General features: G+C 44.2%; 1 protein-coding gene across 2 annotated transcripts in view; it reads right to left on the bottom strand.

Annotated features, from left to right (window-relative positions):
* The window catches only part of galnt7 (UDP-N-acetyl-alpha-D-galactosamine: polypeptide N-acetylgalactosaminyltransferase 7), a 138,321-nt gene that overhangs the window by 57,226 nt on the left and 57,597 nt on the right, over positions 1–23,498 (bottom strand). The gene's annotated exons all lie outside the window — the stretch shown is intronic.

The raw sequence follows: 23,498 nt of genomic DNA, 5'->3' as shown, positions 1-23,498 counted from the left end.
TTACGGTTTTGTTTCTTGGTTATGCTCCTAAAAATTTCCATTTCGCTTCTAACATTTGACAGCTGGTAGTGTGCTTGTTTTTAAAGCTCTGGCTCATGCCAAACTGCACCAAATAAATATTCTGAAAGCTGCAATATACTAATAAAGTCTTTTGATATACACAGTGCATCTAATACACATTATGCAAGGTTATAAAAACGTTTTGTGGAAAAGCAGTAACTTTTTAAAAAGAAAATGGCAATATCTAAATGGATACAGTTTCAAGTGCCTGTTCAAAACCAAAACATGTATCATGGGACAAAAATTAAGCAATGCATTAATAACACATGAAACAACAGTTTTTGGGCAGCTTGGGTCAAATTTTATATCCTAGCCTATGGTCCAAATTTCACTTGCCCTTGTGAAAACCAATCCCATATTATTTGCTTCAAAGCTTGGGCTCTGTACAGCATTTCAAGATAATTGGACTTTGGTTTCACAATAGCTCTGGGTTTGTGATATGCTGGACAACTTCACCTTTCCACAAGGCAACTTCCAACAACTTATTTGATGCTGGCCCTGCCCTTACAGTTTAACACACATGGCGGAAAGCAGGAAACCGAAACGTATAAATATACGTATAACTGCAGCGTCTACCTTTTAAAAGACGTGGTGGATACCCCTATTGGATAAGATCCCAGTCCCATTTAACCAAATAAATCAAAGACATGTTCAGCTGTTGGGATTTAGTTATGCAAAAATCTTATCCAATAACCTGAAAGACGGATGTTACTTATTGAGATTGTATAAAATAGTTACTTGTTCATACTTTAATCTAATTTAATAACATGGCTTGATTAGATGAGTTGTCTTTAAGCAGGGTGAGAAATTGTGGTAAAAATATGTTACTTCAAGTACACAAGTTACACTAGTAGTTTTGAGTCATACAAATGAAATAAACTGGTAAACAGAACCTCAGTTAGACAGGTTTTTGATAGACAAGGGAGTCAAGAGTTATGGCCCACAACGCCTCATGTATGCCCAGTTTTAAGTTGCTAGATCTGTTCAAAACCTACCCCATTTAACACAGTGGTGGTGCCACACAACACGATGGATGACATAGTCATCCTCACGGAATTATATCTTACAGATAATGCCCCAGACACCACGGTCACCATCCGTGGGTATGTCCTGTCACACAGGCAGGACAGACCCAGCAGAGGTGGCGGCACAGTGGTAAACAGTCAGGAGGGAGTTGCCCTGGGAGTCCTCAAACATTGACTCCGGACCCCATGAAGTCTCATGGCCTCAGGTCAAACAGGCAAGGAAACCTCCTGCTGATTACCACGTACCGCACTACCTCAGCTGATGAATCAGTGCTCCTCCATGTTGAACACCACTTGGAGGAAGCACTGAGGGTGGCAAAGGCGCAGAATGTACTCTGGGTGGGGGACTTCAATGCCCATCACCAAGAGTGGCTTTGCAGCACCACTACGAACCGAGCAGGCTGATCCTAAATGACATAGCTGCTAGATTGGGTCTGTGGCAGGTGGTGAGGGAACCTACAAGAGGGGAAAAAGTACCTGACCTCATCCTCACCAACCTGCCTGCCGCAGCTGCATCTGTCCATTACAAGTGTCGGTAGGAATAACCACCGCACAGTCGTTATGGAGAGCACCTTCCCACTGAGGATACTCTCCATAGTGTTGTGTGGCACCACCATCATGCTAAATGGAATAGATTTCGAACAGATCTAGCAACTTAAAATTGGGCATCTATGAGGCGCTGTGGGCCATTAGCAGCAGCAGAATTGTACTCGAACACAGTCGTAACTCATGGCCCGGCATATCCCCCACTCTACCGTTACCATCAAGCCAGGGGATCAACCCTGGTTCAATGAAGAGTGCAGGAGGGCATGCCAGGAGCAGCAACAGGTATACCTAAAAATCAGGTGTCAACCTGGTGAAGCTATAACACAGGACTACTTGCCTGCCAAACACCATAAACAGCAAGTGACAGACAGAGCTAAGGAATCCCACAACTAACTGATCAGATCTAAGCTCTGCAGTCCTGCCACATCCAGTCGTGAATGGGGGTGGACGATTAAACAACTCACTGGAGGAGGAGGTTCCACAAATATCCATATCCTCAATGATGGAGGAGCCCAGCACATCAGTGCAAAAGATAAGGCTGAAGCATTTGCAACAATCCTCAGCCAGAAGTGCCGAGTGGATGATCCATCTTGGCCTCCTCCAGAGGTCCCCAGCATCACAGATGCCAATCTTCAGCCAATTCGATTCACTCCATGTGATATCATGAAATGGCTGAAGGAAATGGATACGGCAAAAGCTATAAGCCCTGACAATATTCCGGCAATAGTACTGAAGATCTGAGCTCCAGAACTTGCCGCACCCCCGGTAAGTTGTTCCAGTACAGCTACAACACTGGGATCTACCCAGCTATGTGGAAAATTGCCCAGGTATGTCCTGTGCACAAAAAGCAGGGCAAATCTAACCTGGCTAATTACTGTCCCATCAGTCTACTCTTGATCATCAAAGTAAGGGAAGGGGTCATCAACAGTGCTATCAAGCCGCACTTGCTTAGCAATAACCTGCTCACTGATGCTCAGTTTGGGTTCCACCAGGGCTACTCAGCTCCTGACCTCATTAGAGCCTTGATTCAAACATGGACAAAAGAACTGAAATCCTGAAGTGAGGTGAGAGTGACTACCCTTGACATCAAGGCAGCATTTGACTGAGTGTGGCATCAAGGAGCCCTAGCAAAACTGGAGTTAATGGGAATCAGGGGGAAAATTCTCCGCTGCTTGGAGTCATACTTAGCACTAAGGAAGATGGTTGTGGTTGTTGGCAGTCATTGTAATTGAGAAGCATTGAAGCCCTCAGGTGTCTCTGTGCAACACAACTTCTCAGGGGACAGAGACTGATTCAAAATTGTATCTGTACTTTCTTGATTAGCAAGTCTGAAGACGCTGCTGATCACTACTTCTCGCTACAATATATTTTCAATATCTACTATCCAACACAGCTTTGTTACAATATTTCATTCCTCAAAAAGATCAAAAAGCACTTAGAGTGGGATAATAGATAAGTAGACAAAAGGACAAGATTGAAGTCAATGGAAAAGATCTTGAGAATCATGTGCAGTGTAAAACAGGTTACTTTGGTCTCCCCAATGCAGTCCCCTCTACACTGGGGAGATCAAGCGCAGACTGGGTGACTGGTTTGTGGAACACCTCCAGTCTGTCCGCAAACATGACCCGGACCATCCTGTTGCTTGCCATTTCAACACACCATCCTGTTTTTTGTGCCCACATGTCTGTCCTTAGCCTGCTGCAATGTTCCAGTGAAGCCCAACGCAAACTGGAGGAACAGCACCTCTTCTTCCAGTTAGGCACTTTACAGCCTTCTGGACTTAACATTGAGTTCAGCAACTTCAGACCATGAACACTCTCTCCTCTATCTTCACTACTTTTTAATCCCCCTTTTTAAAAAAATTAGTTTTATTCTTTTTAATCCACTTATTTTCATTTGTTTTATCCCCTTTTTCTATCTTTTTTCCCCAACCACTGCCCCTTCCCCCCACCCCACCCCCAAAAGGGCCATCTGTTACTTGTTCCATGTTGCTCTTTCACAGAGTGCTGACCCTTGTTCTGCTAATAACACATTCTACTTTCTTGCCTTTATGCCACTATCAGCACCTTCTTTAGCCCTTATCACGACCATTAACACACTCTTTATCTTTTTGCCAATGACATCTTTGTCAATCTCTCCTTAGCCCCCACCTATTGCTGGCCTTCTGTCTAACTTCACCTGCACCCCTTTAAACAGTATAAATTTTTTATCACATTTCCACTTGTCTGAAGGAGGATCATACAGACTCGAAATGTTAACTCTGTTTCTTTCTCCACAGATGCTGTCAGACCTGCTGAGTTTTTCCAGCATTTCCTGTTTTATTACAAACATATATGGTAGGAGGTGAACAAGGTCATTTGGCCTGCCATTTGATAACATTGTCTACATTATACCAGTGACTACAACTCAAAAGTACTTAAATTGGCTGTAAAGTGATTTGGGACATTGTGAAAGGTGCTGTATAAATGTATGTTCTGCCTTTCTTTAATTACAACTGCATGCAGTAGGCAGAGTGACTAGAGCAATGTTGAAATTGGAGGCCCACTGCTGATTTTCTAAGGATAATTAATCACAAAGCAACCAACTGATGTTGGTAAAGTGGCGACAAAGAAATCACTACATTTACAAAACAATTCAACTCTGTAGCTAATACAACCTTACCATTGTGACTTCTCTGCTGGCGCCAACCCTATGTTGTACACTGAATTTGCAGCCTATCCACAGGTTCCATGTGATGTTGCATTACATTTGTACTAAGTAAATGTGCCAATGGTATTTTAAAAAAAATTCTAATTGTTGTTTAAAGTGTGAGTGAAATAGAATATTAAGTGGAAAAATATAATTAATAAATAAGAAACTCCAACAGCAAAAAAGAGTGTGATAGCAAAATCCCGAGAGAAATCATCTTTAGAAGCACTTAAATCATAGGATTGGATTACTATAAAAGCCCTTTATGGTCAAAGCCCTTTATGCTGTTTCTCTGGGATTTCAATGGACTTTTTTGTCAAATTTACAATGGATGATTGGGAATCCTCACCACTGCCCCCCCACCAGAGAAAGTTTAGTCCACAATGTGACCAACTTCTGCTAGATTTTAAACAGGATAGTGCAAGGGTGGGTTGAACCTAGGATGGAGTAGAGAATTGTAAAACCTTTCTTTACGCAATCTCTTAGTGACAATTAGGGATTTGGGTCCCAGACTTTGCCAGAAGAATAAAATGAGTGACAGTGAGTCAACACTTGCATCATTCCTAGTTTTCAGTTTCTTACATTTATTTTGATGAGGCCCAAAATTCTTAAGCCTCTGGTACATCAAAACTGCATGTCATCAGAACTGTGACAACTTTAAGGCATAGTGAAAACTTATACTGCTGTTTATAAGCTGGTTTAAACTCAAAACAACAGAATTTTGAGAAGTGTGCGGTATTTAATTTTGTGGTACTAAACCTTAAAAGTGACTGCCCCCCACCCCCCCACCCCCCCGGCCTCAATCTTCCCCCACAACCCTCCCATGAACTTCCCCCTCCAGCCTCTCCCCGACCCTTCCCGCTAACCTTACACCTCAACCTCTCCTCTATCCTCCCCCAATCCCTTCTAACCTCCTCCCACCCTGTCACCAAACCCCCCCTCTCACCTGCACGCACAGTATCCAATTGGTTCTAAAACTACAGGGATTTCATTTACCATTTTTCAACTAACTCAGTTGCTGCTCTGCTTCCAACTTTCAGGTAGCTTTGTGATTTTCTGGCGGGCTTTTCAAAAAAAAAATCGGAACTGTGAAGGTCAGAAGCAGTGCAGCAATTCCGTGAAGTTGACTTGAAGGACCAGCTTTTTAAAAATTGGAACTGCCAGCGTGACAGATCCGATTTTTTTCTTTAAGCCGGTCTTTTGGGTCTGCAGCTCTGGCTACTCGGTATGGACAACGAGAAACTCTGTTTACAACACCATGCCTGGGTCCTGGTGTTTGGCACCGTCTGCACCTGCCTCTCCTGGGCCCTGTAGTGCAGCAGTCCTTCAATATTGCACTGGAGTGTCAGCTTGTGTTATCTGTTCAAGCCTCTGGAGTGGCATGTGAACCCACAACTGTCTGACTCAGATAAACTTGCGACACTGAGACACAGATGAGACTACTTTATGTAGTGCATAAGAGGTGTATATTTTGGAGGGAGTCTACCACAGGAAAAGAATATTACAGGGTTTGGCAGCCTTTGTTTTTTTTTTAAATCATTCACAGGATGTGGGCTTCACTGGCTGGGCCAGCATTTATTGCCATCCCTAGTTGCCTTTGAGAACGTGGTGGTGAGCTACCTTCTTTAACTGCTGCAGTGCATGTGGTGTAGGTACACCCACAGTGCTATTAAGAAGGGAGTTGCAGGATTTTGTCCCAGTGACAGCAAAGAAAATGTGATATATTTCCAAGTCAGGATGGTGAGCGACTTGGAGGGGAACTTCCAGGTGGTGGTGTTCCCATCTATCTGCTGCCCTTGTCCTTCTAGATGGTAGTGGTCGTGGGTTTGGAAAGTGCTGTCGAAGGAGCCTTGGTAAATTCCTGTGGTGCATTTTGTAGATGGTACACACTGCTGCTACTGTGCGTCGGTGGTGGAGGGAGTGAATGTTTGTGGATGTGGTGCCAATCAAGCGGGCTGCTTTGTCCTGGATGGTGTCTAGCTTCTTGAGTGTTGTGGGAGCTGCACTCATCCAGGAAAGTGGGGACTGTTCTATCACACCTGACTTGTGCCTTGTAGGTGGTGGACAGGCTTTGGGGAGTCAGGAGGTGAGTTACTCGTCACACAATTCCTAGCCTCTGACCCGCTCTTGTAGCCACGGTATTTATATGGCCAGTCCAGTTGTTTCTGATCAATGGCAACCCCCCCCCACCCCCCCCAGGGTGTTGATAGTGGAGGATTCAGTGATGGTAACGCCATTGAACATCAAGGGCAATGGTTCAGTTCTCTCTTGTTGGGGATGGCCGTTGCCTGACACTAATGTGGCATGAATGTTACTTGCCACTTGTCAGCCCAAGTCTGCATATTGTCAAGGTCTTGCTGCATTTGGACATGGACTGCTTCAGTATCTGAGGAGCCACGAATGGTTCTGAACATAGTGCAATCATCAGCGAACATCCCCACTTCTGACCTTATGATGGAAGGAAGGTGAAGCAGCTGAATATGGTTGGGCTGAGAACACCACCCTGAGGAACTCCTGCAGTGATGTCCTGCAGCTGAGATGAGTGACCTCCAGCAACCACAACCATCTTCCTTTGTGCTAGGTATGACTCCAAGCAGCGGAGAGCTTCCCCCCTGATTCCCATTGACTCCAGTTTTGCTAGGACTCCTTGATGCCACACTCAGTCAAATGTTGCCTTGATGTCAAGGGCAGTCACTGTCACCTCACCTCGGGAGTTCAGCTCTTTTGTCCATGTTTGACCTCAGGCTGTAATGAGGTCAGGAGCTGAGTGGCCCTGACAGAACCCAAACTGGGCGTCAGTGAGCAGGTTATTGCTAAGCAAGTGCTGCTTGATAGCACTGTTGATGACCCACTGTTGATGAATCCTTCCATCACTTTACTGATGATCAAGAGTAGACTGATGGGGCGGTAATTGGTCGGGTATGATTTGTCCTGCTTTTTGTGTACAGGACATATCTGGGCAATTTTCCACATAGCCGGGTAGATGCCAGTGTTGTAGCTGTACTGGAACAGCTTGGCTACGGGCACGGCAAGTTCTGGAGCACAAGTCTTCAGTACTACTGCCGAAATATTGTCAGGGCCCATAGTCTTTGCAGTGCCTTCAGCTGTTTCTTGATATTGCATGGAGTGATTCAAATTGGCTGAAGACTTGTATCTGTGATGCCTGGGGATCTCTGGAGGAGGTCGAGATGGATCATCCACTCAGCATTTCTGGCTGAAGATTGTTGCAAATGCTTCAGTCTTATCTTTTGAACTAATGTGTTGAGCTCCTACATCTTTGAGGAATAAGGATATTTGTGGAGCCTCCTCCTTCAGTGAGTTGTTTAATTGCCGTCCACCATTCATGACTGGATATGGCAGGACTGCGGAGCTTGGATCTGATCCGTTGGTTGTGGGTTCGCTTAGCCCTGTCTATCACTTGCTGCTTATGCTGTTTGGCATGCAAGTAGTCCTGTGTTATAGCTTCACCAAGCTGACACCTCCATTTTTAGGTATGTCTGATGCAGCTGCTGGCATTACCTCCTGCACTCTTCATTGAACCAGGGTTGATCCCCTGGCTTGATGGTAATGGTAGAGTGGGGGATATGCCGGGTCATGAGGTTACAGATTGTGATTGAGTATAATTCTGCTGATAGCCCACAGCGCCTCATGGATGGCCAGTCTTCAGTTGCTAGATCTGTTTCAAATCTATCCCATTTAGCACAGTGGTAGTGCCACACAACACAACACCACTCAATGTGAAGGTGAGACTTCGTCTGCACAATGACTGTGTGGTGCTCACTCCTACTGATACTGTTATGAACAGATGCATCTGCAGCAAGTAGGTTGGTGACAATGGGGTCAAGTATGTTTTTCCCTTTTGTTGGTTCCCTCACCACCTGCTGCAGACCCAGTCTAGCAGCTATGTTATTTAGGGCTCGGTCAGTAGTGGTACTACTGAGCCACTCTTAGTGATGGACATTGAAGTCCCCCATCTAGAGTACGTTCTGCACCCTTTCCACCCTCAGTGCTTCCTCCAAGTTGTTCAATATGGAGGAGCATTGATTCATCAGCTGAGGGAGGTACGTGGTAATCAGCTGGAGGTTTCCTTGCCCATGTTTGGCTTAAGGCCATGGGACTCATGTCTGGAGTCCATGTTGAGGACACCCAGGGCAACTCCCTCCCGACTGTATACCACTGTGCCGCCCCCTCTGCTGGGTCTGTCCTGCTGGTGTGACAGGGCATGCCCAGGGATGGTGATGTCTGGGACATTATCTGTAAGGAGTCACTTGTAGGCCAGACCAGGTAAGGACGACAGATTTCCTTCCCTTAAGGGCACCAGGGAACCAGATGGGTTTTTACAACAATCGACAATCCAGGTTTTTTTGATTGAATTCAAATTCCATCTTCTGCCACGGCGGGATTCGAACCTTGGGTCTCTGGATTACTAGTCTCGTGACAATACCACTACGCTATCGCCTCTCCATTTATAATCCACCTGTTAATAGACCTCCCTCAAATGGATTAGTGGATTTAGTCTGCACATTAGAGGCGTGCAGGTCAGGAAGATTTGATTCAGTCTATGTTGAGTTAATTGTTCTCAATTGGATGAAAGAAGTGGTAATAGAAGTGAAAAATCAGCCAGGTTCCTGATTACCTTTCAGTGACCCTTGTTCGAAGCCTGAGTGTATGCTGCCAGTTGAGGACAGGATCATCTGATGCTTGCCATTAAGTAGCCTGCCTCACATAATGGCTATTTCAGAACACCTGTAGGACCAAACACCCTTTTGTTACAGTAATCAGGTTTTTCCAAGAGGTATCCTCTAAAGTTCAGCCTCACCAATCACTTCTATAAGTGGACCTGCGGTCCCCTTCAATCTAGAGTGCATTCTTTATTAGCCAGTATCTAATTGAATGATAGCATGACCCAGATTATAATAGAGAAGCCTTGCTTTACCTTACAGCTACTGAAATATGACAAACTGTAAACATGGATTCTGTTCCCTTTGCGAAAGCTGGGCCAAAATAACAGATTTTCAAGATAAACCATAGCTTTAAGACATCAATTGCCTTATTTACATAAAACACATGAATGAATGGGTGTACTTTTCACAGTGAGTACAGTTTCCCTTGCATTTCCTCAACCACGAAAAATAATTAAATATGCATCTTTGTAAATGCTACTTACTGTCCTAAAGTTAAGCTAGTTTAAAATTCAGGCAGCTTTCTGTTGCTGCCTGTTAACCTCACAGCTCATTGTTTGTCAGTGAGAGATAGAATGACCTCTGGGAACTGCTCCCCTTGAGTCAATGAGATGGGTACTCAGTTGATCACAGCTACTGTGTCGAGGTGTAGGTTCGAACCTTTGACATGAGGCCTCCACAGTCCGATTAAGCTAAACTGTCCAGTGTGCAAATGGAATGAAAGGACAGCCTGCATCTCCAGGGTAGTACAAGGAACAATCATCTCAACAGTTCAAAATGTTGAAATCTATATAAAATGGTTTAGCCCCTGTCTAACTAGTTACACTTCCAAATGCTATAATAGGCTAAAGGAAGTTTCAGCTACTGGCTATTTGTCGGGAAATATAAATGCTGACGTCTAGCAGTACAGAAATATTGCACGCTCTTTTAAAAATAATCCAACTCAAAATGCAGGTGAAAGTCAATTTACTACACGCAACTAGAAACGTATGGGTGTCGCAAATCTTCTGGTGAAGCTAGCCTTCAAGAGGGGAAGGGAGAAGATTGGGGATGGGGTGGGGGAGGGACAGGTGAAGAATCCTGCTTGAAATGCGTAACTCTTTCAGCATTTTTATATGTAAATTAAAATAATTCTTTTAATGGTACTAGATGTTCTCTGTTTCCCACAACACAAAAAGCCCCTGGTTACTGATTTAAATGCAAGTACTCAGCAAGTGTGGCAGCATCTGTGGAGAGATAGAGTTAACCTTTCAGGTATATGACTTTTCATCAGAATCCACTAATTATCACTGATGATTCAAATTCTCTTAATGTCCAGGAATTTCAGAAAGGAGGGTTGTGCAGATTGAACTACCAAAACAAATGTCAATTTTCTGGCATTAAATTTTGCTATGCCATTTTAAATAGCAGTGTAGATCAATCAGACCAACCCCAGGCAACCCTCCATCGTAACTACAAGACTGTGCGAACTCCTAGATTTAAAAGTTATCTATTATAGATTCTTCTGGTAAACAACAGCTGTGAAGACTGTTTCATCATTGTCTGTCTTTTTGCTAGGGCAAAGCCAGCTGTAGACTAAGCATAAGGTAGTGTCATGGCTGAAGTCAATTGTGGCTACCAAAATGCCAAGCCATTTTCCTCAGCTGGGTGATCTCAGATGTGATTCAGTACAGAAATATTTCTTCACTCCAAAGTCAAACAGCTGAGTATGAACAAGATCTTCCCTTAAAGAAAAAACAGTTGAGCCAGATTCTGTGCATGCTTGCATTGCTAATAAAATGGCTAGGAGGCAGTCTCAAGGCCCCCCACAAACAGCTTCCAACACTAGTCTCAAAAAGCAATCAATTCCCTAGCTTGGCACCAATGCAGTGCTCACTGTGTCTCCGTCACAGCTGTCTGTGTCAAAGCAGACGCCTTTGATTTGAAACTGATATCGGTCAGGTCGATTCTCAACGTCAGTCGTCTGCCTTAGAAGCGACCAGCGTTCTTGATAGCGCTGATGAGGCTCCTGAACTGCCAGCCAGTGGCTCTCAAGGCAACTGGGCGGTGCTATTGCCCTGAATAGGATGGACCCACCAGCGCAGCCACTTAATTGGCTGCTGCCTGTAAAATTGAGGGGAATGTCCCACCGGCCACCCACTTTTCTAGCCAATGTCAAGCCATCCACCCAATCAGCATAATTCAGCTCATTTTGTTGGTGTTATCAACTTTCTTCTAATTATGTTCCTTGCTAATGGATTAGTAATTAGATAAAACCCTTTGTGAAGCATCTTTTAACTCTCCCTAAATACGTGAAAGTATTTGAACATCCTCTGCTTCTTGTACCACTTACCTAAATGAAATTATATTGATTCTGTCACAATTTTGTTTAATTGTTTTAAAGCGGAGACAGTTTAGTGATCATCCTGACAATTAATTATGAGGCCTTTCTATTTTACTTCCTTCTTGTTGCATGCACATGTTAACTGGCACTTTTTTTTTTCAAATCATTCGTTTTTATATTGTTAAGTGGGGTTCAATACAGTACCTCTAAATTTTATTATCAACAACTACCCTTCTCCCCAGTTTTGAAGGGTCCATACATGACTATATGTGGTCTTTGTACGTCACCAAGTATGCTGAGCACAAAGAAAAACAATGGTAGTCAAATTTCAGTTTGAGAGCAGTTATGCGGTTGGCTCCACGGAATGAATAGCTCCATGGCTGAATAGGGCCATTACACGTGTGTTCAGCCATCCGTGTGTGAGCTGTGTTTAAAAAGGCTGACTAATGGCAGGTTCCCACTGAGAAAAGATTTAATAAAATAAATTATTCATAGGTTCCTTTTCTGCTTTCTAAATAAGGTACCTTGTATTAAAAGAAGAAAGGTTAATCTGTTGTGAATACATAGAAAAATGAATGGTTTGTGATAGGAACATAGGATTTAGGAGGAGTAGGCCATTCAGCCCTTCAAGCCTGCTCTGCCATTCAATAAGATCATGGCTGATCTGGTTGTAGTCTCAACTCCACTTTCCTGTCTACCCCACATTTTTTTCATATTATTCATTCACTGGATGTGGGCCTCACTGGCTGTGGGCCTCACTGGCTGGGTCCTTAAGAAGGTGGTGGTGAGCTGCCTTCTTGAACCATAGGAGTCCATGGGTTGTAGATACACCCACAGTGCTGTTAGGAAGGGAGTACCAGGATTGTGACCCAGCGACAGTGAGGGAACGGCGATATGTTTCCAAGTTGTGACTTGGAGGGGAACTTCCAAGTGATGCTGTTCCCATCTATCTGCTGCCCTTGTCCTTCTAGATGGTAGTGGTCATGGATTTGGAAGGTGCTGTTGAAGGAGCCTTGATGAATTCCTGTATTGCATCTTGTAGATGGTATACACAGCTGCTACTGAGTCGGTGGTGGAGGGAGTGAATGTTTGTGGATGTGATGCCATTCAAGTGGGCTGCTTTGTCCTGGATGGTGTCAAGTTTCTTGAGTGTTGTGGGAGCTGCACTCATCCAGGCAAGTGGGGAGTATTCCATCACATTCCTGACTTGTGCCTTGTAGATGGTGGACAGGCTTTGGCGAGTCAGGAGGTGAGTTACTCGTCGCAGCCTCTGATCTGCTCTTGTAGCCACGGTATTTATATGGCTCGTCCAGTTCAGTTTCTGGTCAATTGTAACCCCCAGGATGTTGATAGTGGGGGAATTCAGTGATGGTGATGCCATTGATCACCAGGGGGCGATGGTTGGATTCTCTCTTGTTGGAGATGGTCATTGCCTGACACTTGCATGGCGCGAATGTTACTTGCCACTTGTCAGCCCAAGCCTGGATGTTGTCCAGGTCTTGCTGCATTTGGGCACGGACTGCTTCAGTATCTGAGGAGTCACGAATGGTGCTGAACATTTTACAGTAAATAACTATGTTGTTCAATCATTCCACTTTGTTGCCCAAGAGTCATTTGATCTTTCTACCCTATGAGATTACTGTTAAAATAGAATCCAATTACACGCCTTGTATGAAATAGTTATATGGAAAAATATCATGCATCCAGGCAGGAAAAAATCTTCTAATTCTTCTACAGAATGGAAAAGATCTTGTGCAGTTTATCTGAGTTGTAAGCATTGAATCTTTCACCCAAATATGAATTTACTGTCACCGTGTTCACATGGTGCAATGTACAGAACAAGTTAATGAGGGCTGAGGCAGTCACCAAAATCAGTGTTATTGTCTGCACAGTGTTGTAAATACTAATGGGATGTTTTCCTGTGAAATTAACAAAATTGCACAATGCTGTTAAAGTAAAATTTGTACTCAGGTTTGTTTAATATTTGTGGTAGGATCACCTACACACAAACTAACTCTGCGTTATATTGCTGTTGCTCTTAATACTAACGACCCATGCTGTATATTATATATACATAATATATGTGTATATAAGACACTATTTGTAACCAGACGCCAACAATGGGTGTCATCATTTTATTAGGACCTTTCTGATTGTTTGATGAATTGATCGGTGAATCTTGAAAAGGGGAAAAATGATCATGCATGATTGAGGGGAAGGGTTAAAGTGAGGGGGTCAGGGGAAATATGGGGTCCGGAAACAGGAGAAGCACCAGGGCCCATGATGTCTCTCCCTGGCCCTGCTGCAGGTGTTGTCTTATGGGTGAAGAGTAGAATCCAGGCCACATCTGGTTGCTCAGGAGGGTGTAAAAGGGCTCTATTTCAAAGGAAGAGTAGATAAGTTCTCCTGGCCAATATTTATTTCTCAAACAAGTCTAAAATAGGTAATCTGGTCATTGTCACATTGCTGTTTGCGGGAGACTGCTGTGTGCAAATTGGTTGCTTTGTCTCCTGTACAGTAAGTCTCCACTTAATGTTGCCCCATTTAATGTTGTTTTGTTTTAACATCTGTCAGTTAGTGAGGCATGTATCCTCGTTTAGCATCGCAAGATTCATTTTATCATTGTTCTCCACTGGTCTGATGTAGGGCTGTAAGACCTGATCTGTGTGTAATCAGTTTCACCCCTTTTTGATCAGAAATCTACTAGTAATAGATCCCTGATCCCGACAATAAGTCAATTTACTCACTAATGGATTGAACGTGTTCGGGACACCAGGCTGGGACACGACTCCTCTCCACTGCAATAAAACCAACAGGGTAATGGCCTTGCTTACTCCACCTCCCCCCGTGCTATGGGTGGGAGAGCCGCTCCCGGTGGCTTTGAAACCCAGGAGGGGGTGGAAAGGGAGATTTCTGATCAAAAAGCGGTGAAGCTGATGACAAAACCACTTGAAGAGAACTTACCTCCTGCAAGACGAAGCTGTTTCGCCTGCCTCTTGCTGCTCATCCCCAGACCCTGCGCTCAAAGCGAAGGTTGAGGAGAGGGAAGCAGCGAGTGGGAGATTTGGGAAGCGGGAGGTTCGGTAAGAGGAAGAATCAGCAAGAGGATGGGTTAGGAAGCAGGTGAAGCTGAGAGTTTGGCTAGTCAGCAGTGAGAGGGTGGGTTAGGGAGCCAGAGAGGCTGCAAGTCCAAGGGTCAGTGAGAGGATGAGTCAGGGAGCGACAGAGTCCGCGAACCCGAGGGTCGGCGGGACAAAGTGAATGCAGCAACCAGGATGTGTGGTGAACAGGATCGGCAGCGAGCAGGAGGTACTGTATGTAGAAAGTTACATATTTCTTTTATATTTTTAAGTTTGTTTTATTTTAAAAGTTATTTCATTTGCCAATACAGGAACTTAGCAATATGAAGTATTTCAACTTATGACCATATGAACAAGGAGCAAGAGTAGGCCAATCGGGCCCTCGAGCCTGCTCTGCCATTTAATAGATCATGGCTGATCTGATAGTAACCTTAAATCTGCATCTGGCCTACCCCCGATAACCTATCACCCCCTTGTTTATCAAGAATCTATCCATCTCTGCCTCAAAAGAATTCAAAAACTCTGTTTCTACCTTTTCAGGGAGAATTCCAAAGGCTCCAGACCCTCAAAAAATTTCGCCTCATCTCCGTTTTAAATGGCGACCCCTCATTTTTAACCAGCGATCCCTAGTTCTAGATTCTCCCGTGAGAGGAAACATCCTCTCCACATCTACTCTGTCGAGACCCCTCAGGGTCTTATATGTTTCAATCAAATTGCCTCTTACTCTTCTAAACTTCTAACCTTTCCTCATAAAACAGCCTGCCCATTCCAGGTAGTAATCTGAACTGCTTCCAACGCATTTGCATCCTTTCTTAAATAAGGGGGCTAATACTGAACACAGTAATCCAGATGTGGTCTCACCAGTGCTCTATATAACTGAAGCATTACCTCCCTACTTTTGTATTCAATTCCCCTCACAATAAATGATTACATTCTATTAGCTTTCCTAATTACTTGCTGTACCTGCATACTAGCCTTTTGTGATTCATGAACTAAGACACCTAGATTCCCCTGCATCTCAAGAGTTCTGCAATCTCACCATTTAGAATATATGCTTCTCTTTAATTCTTCCTGACAAACTGGACAATTTCACATTTTCCCACATTATACTCAATTTGCCAGATCTTTGCCCACTCATTCAACCTGTCTATATCTTTTTGTTGCCTCCTTATGTCCTCTTGACAACTTACTTTCCTACCTATCTTTGTGTCATCAGCAAATCTGGCAACCATCCCATCCATCTCTTCATCCAAGTCATTATATAAATTGTAAACAGTTGAAGTCCCGGCACTGATCCCTGTGGCACACCACTCGTTACATCTTGCCAACCTGAAAAAGACCCATTTATACCCACTCTCTGCCTCCTGTTAGCTAGCCAATCTTTTATCGATGTCAATATGTTACCCCCTATACCATGAGCTTTTATTTTACTCAATAACCTTTGATATAGCACTTTATCAAATGCCTTTTGGGTGCAATGCTTTCTTTTTTTTTCTGATGTGAAGGTCCTGCAGAACCTAACTACAGCTTTTATGTTGGTTTTAATAGGAAAATGTGGTTCACTTAAATTCATGATTTTCAGGGACGTAACTACAACTTTAAGTGAAGACTTATTGTATTACAACAATGGCCACACTTCAAAAGTACTTCAGTAGCTGTCAACTACTTTGGAATGGTCAGATCAAGAAAAGCACTATATAAAAGCAAGGTTTTTTTTCCCTTTAAAGGTGAATGGCACATTCCATTCATCTGCAGCTAGACCTCTGCTACTGCTTTCCTTGCTACCTTGAGGCAATCTAACAGCCACCCCGTGAAAACTGGGCCTGTAGATTGCCACACAGCTGAGGTAGAGAGCAGAGCCAAAATAATGGCCCAACGGTCCATACATCTGCACTTCCATACACTGGGGCACATCATTCAATCATGACAAAAAAAAAATGATCTGGTCATTATCACATTGCTGTTTGTGGGAGCTTGCTGTGCTCAAAAAGGCTGCCGTGCTTCCTACCTTACAACAGTGGCTACACTTCAAAAGCACTTCACTGGCTGTAAAGCGCTTTGGGATATCCCGAAGTCTTTCAAAAGGTAATTGGATCATTACCTGAAAAAGGAAAAATTTGTAGGATTACAGGGAAAAGGCAGGTGAACGGCCATGAAATGAATTGCTCCTTCTGAGGGCCAATAGAGCATAATGGGCCAAGTGTGCAGTAACAATCCTTTAATTCTATGATATGGAGTTTGAAAATGGGCCCTAGCCACAGGGATACGATGTACAAATGTTCAGATAAAGATGGGCGAGGGGATACAAAACAAATGTTGCTCTCATCTTGTTTAACCATTTTTGTGCATGGTTACATCAAGCTGTACATTGAATCTTGGTACTTAAACACTAAGTGTCTGTCTGCCCTGAAAGATGGGTTTAGCCACTTTTCTGAGAAGCATTACTTTCAGTATATCTGTCCCTTATAAAGTTTATGCAGAAAAACATCTTTGACCATATGCCGATCAGGCAGTGGTCTGAACGTAATGTTGAGCCTCTGCAGAAAAAGCAGATTGTGGATCCTGTCAGATGGTTCCCCAGCAAGCTGTCAAAGACATTTGGCAGAAAACTTCATTGTCAGGACTTTCAAACAAGCATCGAGGCGTACTTTAGCTGGTGATGAAAAGAACCCTCCTGGTCAGATCCTTCATGCACGGTTGGAAGAGCCGGTCAGAGACTGAATTTTGCGGAGCGTAACTCACCTCCTGACTCCCCAAAACCTGTCCACCATCTACAAGGCACAATTCAGAAGGGTGGTGGAATATTCTCCATTTGCCTGGATGAGTGCAGCTCCAACAACACTCAAGAAGCTCAATACAATCCACAACAAAGCAGCTCGATTGATTGGCACCCTATCCACCACTTTAAATGTTCATTCCCTTCAACATTAATGCATAGTGGCAGAGGTATGTACCATCTACAAGATGCACTGCAGCATCTCACTAAGGCTCCTTTGATAGCATCTGCCAAACCTGCAACATCTACCAGCACCTCTACATCTACCACAAAGTCCTGGATCTCCCTTCCTATCAGCACTGTGGGTGCACCTACACCACAGCAGCTCAAGAAGGTGGCTCACCGCCACCTTCTCAGGGGCAATCAGGAATGGACAACTAATGCTGGCCTAGTCAGTGATGCCTACATCCTGTGAAAGTTTTTTTTCAAAAAATGTGCGCTGTCCTTGGTGCAGCTACAATGGGGAAGAGACCATCACCCATCTCATTTTACAATGAGAGTTTGCAAAGTATGTCTGGAAATAGACCCACTGGATTTTGTCAAGATACATCTGAGCAGTTCTGTAACACAGGACTCTGTGCTCTACTGACAGTTTCCAGTGTGCACCTGAAACAAATATCAGCTTCTGCTGGAAGGCTGTCAATTTGGCAAAAGACAATCTGGTCTACGTGAAACTTATTTCCCATTGCAAAGAGCTGTACAACAGTGCTGCACATTCCCAGTTCCAAGATTACATGCTGAGGGCCATGTAGCTTAGGCCAGCTGCCGCAAAGGCCAGAATTTTCCCGTCGGCGATTTGGGGGTGGAGCCCACTCGCCGACTGGAAAATGACGCGGAATGACATCGGGAGGAAACCCCGACGTCATCCTGGTCCCTTTAAATTTTCAGGAAGGCGGGTGGACAGAGAAATCAGCTGTCTGCCTGCTGACCTGCCAATGGCCAATTGAGGCCATTCACAGGGTACTTTAAGTAATTAAAGGCCCTGCCCGTCCAATCTTAAGGCTGGCAGGCAGGCCAGGAGCCCCAGCGGGCTTCTGACATTGGCGGGATGAGGTTTCATGTTCCTTTTTAAAAACTTTAATAAAAGTAATGTTATATTTATTAACATGTCCCATCTCGTGTGACATTGTCACATGAGGGGGACATGTTAATAATATTTTTATTTTTCTATTCAAGTTTTTCAGACTGTCACTAATCTCCCTGAGACATCACTTAGTCTCAGGGAGCAGTGCGCTCTTTCACGTGCATGCGCGAAAGAGTGCACTTTGACAGCTGGGGATTCCCTCCCCCCCTGCACAGGAAGCACATAGCGCTTCCTGCTGGGTAGGCCGCTGGGCAGGCCTTAATTGGCCCGCCCACTCAAAATGGTGGTGGGGGTCGGCTGTTTGCCCACCGCCGAGCCGGTCGGGCCCACATGCCCACCAAGGGCAAAATTCTGCCCAAAGACTCAATGGGGAGAGGCCACAGTCCTTGGGAGAGAACGCAGGACTGAGGACACAATTTTAGAATAAGGGTCTCCCATTTAAAATGGAGATGAGGAGGAATTCCTTTTCTCTCAGAGGGTTGTTAATCTTTGGAATTCTCTATCCCAGGGAACAGTGAAGGCTGTGTCATTGAATATATTCAAGGCTGAGTTAGACAAATGTTTTGCTCTGCAAGGTAATCAAGGGTTATGGGGAGGGCGTGGTGGGGAAAGTAGAGTTGAGACCACAATCAGATCAGCCATGGTCTTATTGAATGGCAGAATGGGCTCAAGGGGCCGAATGCCTACTCTTTCTTATGTTTAGGGCCCTTCTGCCAGAGTACACCAAGGGGCTGGAACCCTCAGGCTGTATGTTTCAGGAGATCTATATTGTAATGCAAATGTGGATGCAGTCTACTTTGTAAGTCAAGTGAGGCCCCCTCTCACACAATGTATGATACTTACCCAAACTGGTTTGCATTGCACGAGGTGAACTGTCACTCGAATTGTGCCGTGATGTACCTTTATAAATTTTTAATAGAAACATGGAAAAACAGAAGCAGGGGTAGGTCATTCAGCCCTCCGAGCATGCTCCGCCATTCAATATGATCATGGCTGATCCTCTAATGTATAAAACATATTTTTGCAAAAGAATGCCAGTAAATTTCCAGTCAGCAAGAAACACAAGAGGCAGCACAAGAGGCCAACTGGGTTTTAAGCACACGAAATGAAAGGCAGGTTTAGTTTTCACAGTAGTTACATTACCACTGCTGCAAAGCAAATTTGCTACAAGACCACTTGTAGGTGGTGGTCTTGCTAAGATGGACATGGGCTGGCAGCAAGAGAATATTTCTGCACTTTGAACATTACCACAATCAGATCATGGCATGGCAATAGTACAAAGCACAAACTGTCGCCTACACATACCATATTAAGTGAAATTGGAGCAACTTGCAAAAATGATGGCCGAGAGGGTATTTTACTTCTCAGTTTATATGCAAGACACAACTTCGGGTTTGCACAAGCCATTTTTTTCCAGTATGAGAAAACACAAGACCTGGTCTGATCAAGTACAAAAAACTAAAAAGAAAATTCAGTGCTTGGAAATTAACTGGGAAAGTGAGTAAACCGATTAGTCAGTGCACTGCAACCCCTGAAAAATGTAGAAACCTACGTTCGTATAAAGCAAGTGACAGATATACATTTTCAAAAATAGCACTACCATCTGCTGGCTGTCACTGGAATAGCACAATATAAAGTTTAAAAAAATTGCTCATACATAGTTGCCCCACAAAAAATGTAAACTTTTGAGACAAGACCTCAATTTCATTGAGGCTGCATTCAGTTTGTTTAAGTTTCTTCCAAAACATCCAAGAAAGTAAATTTAAGTCAGTCCCGAAGGTGAATTGCATAAACCGATTTCATGGTCATTCTACATAGTCCAGTTTGCTTAATGTTGAACATAAGAAATAGGAGCAGGAGTAGGCCATTCAGCCCCTCAAGCCTGCCCCATTCATTCAATAAAACCTTGGCTGATCTGCCCCAGGCCTCAACTCTTTCATGCCAGCTCCTCATAGCCCTCAACTCCCCGATATTTCAAAAATCTTTCGACCTCCTCTTTAAATACTCTCTGTGATCTAGCCTCCACAACTCTCTGGGGTAGAGAATCCCAGACATTCACTACCCTCAGCGAAGAAATTCCTTCGCATCTCAGTTTTAAATGAGTGTCCCTTTATTCTGTACCTAGTTCTAGTTCAAGATTCCCCTAATAGTGGAAACATCTTCTCAACATCTACCCTGTCAAGCCCCCTCAGAATTTTGTACATTTCAACAAGATCACCCCTCATTCTTCCAAACCCTAATAAATAAAGGCCTAACCTGTTCAGCCGTTCTTGATAAGTCAACCCCGTCATCCCAGGAATCAGCCAAGAGAATCTCTTTTGAACTGCCTCCAATGCCAGTATAACTTTTCTTAAATACATGGACCAAAATTGTACACAGAGAGGCAAAAGTGGACATTGGGCCGCTGGAAAAGTAGTAGTGGGGAACAAAGAAATGGCAGAGGAACTGAATAGGTACTTTGCGTCAGTCTTCACAGTGGAAGACACGAGTAACATCCCCAAAGTTCAAGAGAGTCGGGGGGCAGAGGTGAGTACGGTGGCCATTACCAAAGAGAAGGTGCTAGGAAAACTGAAAGGTCCGAAGGTGGATAAATCACCTGGGCCAGATGGATTACACCCCAGAGTTCTGAAGGAGATAGCTGAAGAGATAGTGAAGGCGTTAGTGGTGATCTTTCAGGAATCACTGGAGTCAGGGAGGGTCCCAGAGGACTGGAAAATCGCTAATGTAACCCCCCTGTTTAAGAAGGGAGAGAGGCAAAAGACGGGAAATTACAGGCCGGTTAGCCTGACCTCAGTCGTTGGTAAGATTTTAGAGTCCAATATTAAGGATGAGATTTCAGAATACTTGGAAGTGCATGGTAAAATAGGGCAAAGTCAGCATGGTTTCATCAAGGGGAGGTCATGCCTGACAAATCTGTTAGAATTCTTTGAGGAGGTAATGAGTAGGTTAGACAAAGGAGAGCCAATGGATGTTATCTACTTGGACTTCCAGAAGGCCTTTGACAAGGTGCCACACAGGAGGCTGCTCAGTAAGATAAGAGCCCATGTTGTTAGAGGCAAGGTACTAGCATGGATAGAAGATTGGCTGTCTGGCAGGAGGCAGAGAGTGGGGATAAGGGGGTCCTTCTCAGGATGGCGGCCGGTGACTAGTGGAGTTCCGCAGGGGTCAGTGTTGGGACCACAACTTTTCACTTTATACATTAATGATCTAGATGAAGGAACTGAGGGCATCCTGGCTAAGTTTGCAGATGATACAAAGATAGGTGGAGGGACAGGTAGTATTGAGGAGGCGGGGAGGCTGCAGAAGGATTTGGACAGGTTAGGAGAATGGGCAAAGAAGTGGCAGATGGAATACAACGTGGGCAAGTGTGAGGTCATGCACTTTGGTAGGAAGAATAGAGGCATAGACTATTTTCTAAATGGGGAGAGAATTCAGAAATCTGGAGTGCAAAGGGACTTGGGAGTCCTAGTCCAGGATTCTCTTAAGGTTAACTTGCAGGTTGACGCGGTAGTTAGGAAGGCAAATGCAACGTTGGCATTTATTTCCAGAGGACTAGAATATAAAAGCAGGGATGTGCTGCTGAGGCTTTATAAGGCTCTGGTCAGACCACATTTAGAATATTGTGAGCAATTTTGGGCCCCGTATCTCAGGAAGGATGTTCTGGCCCTGGAGAGGGTCCAGAGGAGGTTCACGAGAACGATCCCAGGGATGAAAGGCTTAACATATGAGGAACGTTTGAGGACTCTGGGTCTATACTCGATGGAGTTTAGAAGGATGAGGGGGGATCTGATTGAAACTTACAGAATAATGAAAGGCCTGGATAGAGTGGATGTGGGGAAGATGTTTCCATTAGTAGGAGAAACTAGAACCTGAGGGCACAGCCTCAGAGTAAAGGGAAGACCTTTTAGAAGAGAGATGAGGAGAAACTTCTTTAGCCAGAGAGTGGTGAATCTATGGAATTCATTGCCACAGAAGGCTGTGGAGGCCAGGTCATTGAGTGTATTTAAGACCAAGATAGATAGGTTCTTGATTGGTAAGGGAATCAAAGGTTACGGGGAGAAGGCGGGAGAATGGGGTTGAGAAACTTATCAGCCATGATTGAATGGCGGAGCAAACCCGATGGGCCGAATGGCCTAATTTCTGCTCCTATGTCTTATGGTCTTATAGTACTCCAGGTACAGCCTCACCAACACATTGTACAGTTGTAACAAGACTTCCCTATTTTTAAACTCCAACCCCCTAGCAATGCAGGCCAAAATTCCATTTGTTTTCTTAATTACCTGCTGCACCTGCATGCTACATGCACCTTGCACAAGAACACCCAGATCCCTCTGTGCTGCACTTTTCTGGAGTCTCTCTCTATTTAAATAATTGTCTGCCTTTTGATTCTTCCTATCAAAGTGCATGACCTCACACTTTCCTACATTAAACTTCATCTGTCAAGTTTTTGCCCACTCACTCAACCCATCTATATCTCCTTGCAGATTCCTTATGTGCTCATCACAATATGCCCGCCCACCTATTTTTGTATAGTCAGCGAATCTAGATACATTACACTCTGCCCCTTCCTCCACGTCATTAATATAGATAGTAAATAATGGAGGCCCTACAGCTGATCCTTGTGGCTCTCCACTAGTTACATCTTTTCAACTTGAAAGGGACCCATTATTCCTGACTCTGTCTTGTGCGTTAACCAATCCTCAATTCATGCTAATAAATTGCCCCCAATACAGTGAGCTCCTATCTTCTGCAATAATCTTTTATGTGGCACCTTATCGAATGCCTTCTGGAAATCCAAATAAATTACATCTACCGGTTCCCCTTTATCAACTCTGCTTGTTATATCCTCAAAGAACTTTTGAAAATTTGTCAAACATGATTTCCCTTTCACAAAACCATGATGACTCTGTTTGATTGCATTAAGCTTTTCTAAATGTCCTATTTCTTTCTTAATAATGGACTCTAGCATTTTCCCCAACGACAGATGTTAGGCTGACTGACTTAGAGTTTTCTGCTTTTTGTCTCCCTCCCTTCTTGAACAGGGGTATCACATTAGCAGTTTTCCAATCCGCTGGGACCTTCCCGTGAGTTCTGGACTATTTTGATCGATGCCTCCGCTATCTCTGCGGCCACTTCCTTTAAAACCCTTGGATGCAGGCCATCAGGTCCTGGCGACTTGTCTGCCTTTAGTCCCATTAGTTTGTCAAACACTTTGTTCCCTGTGATAGAGACTG

The sequence above is a fragment of the Cetorhinus maximus genome, chromosome 2, assembly GCF_964194155.1.
Source record: "Cetorhinus maximus chromosome 2, sCetMax3.hap1.1, whole genome shotgun sequence".
Classification (NCBI taxonomy): Eukaryota; Metazoa; Chordata; class Chondrichthyes; order Lamniformes; family Cetorhinidae; genus Cetorhinus; species Cetorhinus maximus.
This window is presented reverse-complemented; position numbering and strand designations above follow the sequence as displayed.